The following is a 3,631-nucleotide window of genomic DNA, read 5'->3' as shown; positions in this document are numbered from 1 at the left end:
CTACCTTATCAGATTGTGCCTAGTTACAATCTTTCTCTATGTGCCCAGGGCAACCCGCCATAAGAGCATATGGAATATTTTAGTGTGCATTGTTGTTTTTTTCTCTTTCTGTCCCTTTTTTTTTTTTTTCTTAATAGACTTCGGTTTTATTCCCAGCTTAGTTTTGTTGCCATTCAGATTGTCTTTTGTCTCTGATAAAAGCTGACGTCCACAGCCTGAAAGCTATTAAAAGAATCACGCAAACCGAGGAAAGTGGTAAGGTTTGATGACTCTGGAGCCTTTTTCATCTTAAAAACAAACAAACAAACAAACAAACAAAAAAAAAAACACATTACTTCCATTGTAAGCTGAATTCAACTGCGTTTTGGGCTCCTGACAGAGAAGCCTGTGTTCAGCCCATGTAATGTCTGAATTGCTCTTTGGAAGTGCCTACATTTCTCACCATCGGCAGTTTCAGCCTCTGAAACATGCCTCGGAAATTCAGGCTGTGCAGTATATCCAGCAAAAACCCACACACATAGCATGCTCTTCCAGCTCTGTTTTACAGTGCTGAATGGGACAAAAAATGAAAGTCAATGACACCTCTAGGTTCAGGCTAGGCTCTTCCTTAAGCAGTGGCAAAGGAAAGAAAGAATGCAGCTTTTGGCAAGGCATGACACATGGGCTAAATGAGGGCTGTCAGGTTCTTTACAAAGAGTGATCTGCAGTGTGGGTGCAGATCAGTGTTTCACACCCCGGGAGCAAGCAATGTGGAGTTGGCCATGTCCCTCTCATTAAGCTTCCTTTTGATGGAAATTTGGCCTATAGGATCATGTCTTGTGCTGGGATGGGTGTGCACCTCTCCATGTCTGTCCACACAATAACTCTGGAAGCCATTAACCAAATTCAGTAACATTTTACAACAGAGGTAAGGATTTAAAGATACTCAGCTCCTGTAGGTTGTAGGGAAGCAGGCAACTGACTGGAGCTGGAGGTTTTGTTGAAAGAAAGGCCACAATGGGAGATTTGTCACTGTAAGACATTAGAGAATCCACACAGGAATGACGTGAATGCTCTACCTGTAGGAAAAGCTTTACTCTGCTAATGGCCTATCCAACACCATAGAATTCACTTCCTGCTTCAGTTTTCTTTGTGGCATTTTTAAATAAAATGGCACAAACACATGCTTAAGTTCCTTCCTTCCTTCCTTCCTTCCTTCCTTCCTTCCTTCCTTCCTTCCTTCCTTCCTTCCTTCCTTCCTTCCTTCCTTCCTTCCTTCCTTCCTTTCTTTTTCTTTTTCTTTTTCTTTTTCTTTTTCTTTTTCTTTTTCTTTTTCTTTTTCTTTTTCTTTTTCTTTTTCTTTTTCTTTTTCTTTTTCTTTTTCTTTGTTTCTCTTCCTTTTTCTCTTCCTTTTTCTCTTCCTTTTTCTTTTTATCTCCCTTTTTCTTTTTCTCTTCCTTTTTCTTTTCCCTTTTCTTACAAATAATAGGGGAACTCCTTCTATAACCTTAGTGCTATTCTATCAGTAGTCAATCAACTGTGAGATAAAAATCTTGGAGATGAGCTCCATGAGACCTGCTGTCCACTTGCTATTTTTCCCTCTTCCAGTGTCTTGGAGTTCCAGAGGCTGGAAGAAACGCTTATTAGCTTATTATTTGAGGTAAATCTAATCAGTGCATGATCTATCATAATGACATTTCTCCGAACATAAGAGGAAAAAAAGCCTGAGGACATATGATGATAAGTTTCCCACCCAAGACAATCCCAGGTAAGCCCTGTTGGTTCAGAACATGACTGATCACTATGGTCGTACCCTGTCGCATATCTTGTAAGGAAGCTCACATCTCCTTGTGGGTAGGTTAGTACTGTTTCTCATTATTAATATGGCTCTGTAGGTGTGCCAGGCCCTTTCCAGACTAATTAAATAAAAGGTCTCTGCCCCAAGGAACTAACCCAGCTAGGGATGACAATAAACAACAAGAGGAAGAGGGTTACGCAAGTGAAAGATCATGAGATACATCTCATGTTGTACCAGTATGTTGGGCCAAATCCTCAAGTAATTACATAAAGCCCAATTTTGCCAAGTTGTTCATTGTTAAGTTACTCCACCCTCATGTAAGAAATCCCATTGAATTCACTTAATGAGAAAAAGACACAGAGCTGTACTGAGAGTCTAACAATCACACCTTGCATCCCAAGTCAATGGAAGGACCTGCTTATAAAGCAAAAGAACCACTAATCAAGAGATAGAGTACAATTGAGCTTTAAGCTGTTAATTAGGCAATATATGGATACTTTATTTTATTAAGCACTATAATGAGGTGAAACAAAGCACTCAAAATTAGCAAACAAATCTTGAAATTAATTATTTGCAGGTTCAGTCATTATGACTGGATCTTATAAGGCACTTAGGAATCAATGGGAGACAAGTGTCCTTGAGAATCTAGCCTCATATCTTTAAAACTGGATCTTCTGCATAAGCTATCAATTGTCATCTCTCAGAAAGACCTTGTCTGAGAGGTTCCTCCTTACCGAAGCCGCAATGACTCACACTTACAGTTGACATTCAAGGAACAAAGAAGTCTTCAGCATCTATCTTGATGTTCATGTGGGCCAAGAATGCAAGTCACAATCTGCCTTGCTTTGAGCTTGGAGAGGGGCTGATGCTATAAGGATCAAAAGGAGGTCCAGATTCCCCTGACGTTATCCTGTTTGAATGTAGGGTTTGGGGATGATTCCCAGTTCGAGTTCCAGGGAAATCTCAGAACTTTCAGCTGTGAGTCTCGGACTATCTAGGAAGCAAATGGTCCTGTACTGAGAAAACCCAGGTCCATGGCAAACAACTGCATTGGCGCTGGAGATTTTTCTTTTCTCCATTGGATCCAAGCCATACACAAATGAAATGTAATTCTGAGAAGTGGGCAAACAACTGCAGGGAGGAAATAGTTGGGAGTGGGACTATGTTCAGGTACGTAGGTTGAAGGCAAAGGAAACTTTGTATATGTTGGCTCTGAAGCCATGTGAGGTAGAGGGTGGTACAGAGAAGAGCTCAGACAGTAGCTCACCTCCTTCTTCCCTGGGGCAAATGCCTTTTTTTCAGTTAGGAATGGATACATAATGAAAGAGCCAACTCTAGCCGTCATGATGCACAACCTGGCAGTGCCTGTTTCAGAATGCTGGTTTAAGCATAAACAAGACCACATGAGAGCAGGCAGAATGATGATAGACCCAAAAAAATTTAACCTACTTCCAGAGCACCCATTTTTGCCTATGTTTTGATAATTGTGCATCTTCCAAACCTTGCTCAGCTGTATGGATTCCCAGGGTGTTTTTTGGTCACTGTAAGTAAAGTCTTAAGGATGCTGTGATTTCATGGTTCCCTTTTGGCCAAGATCAGCTCACAGAGAAAAGGGAGCTGGACATCAGGGATCCTAGCAAGAACATCAAACTAATGTGGTACCCCATGAAATCCAGGCACTTGCCTTTATCAGTCCACTGCCACCACCTGTTCCAGCTCTTGACCAATGTTGTTCAGCCACATCTAGCCCTGATGGGGTATGTGAGCCCCCAGGAAGCACAGCTGGATGTCTGCTCAGCACCATCAGGGACTTGTGTTACCCTGCCTGTGCTGTCTGTCAGAAGTGATATAACT

Source organism: Aythya marila, assembly GCF_965140915.1.
Source record: "Aythya marila genome assembly, chromosome: 1".
Taxonomy (NCBI): Eukaryota; Metazoa; Chordata; class Aves; order Anseriformes; family Anatidae; genus Aythya; species Aythya marila.
This window is presented reverse-complemented; position numbering follows the sequence as displayed.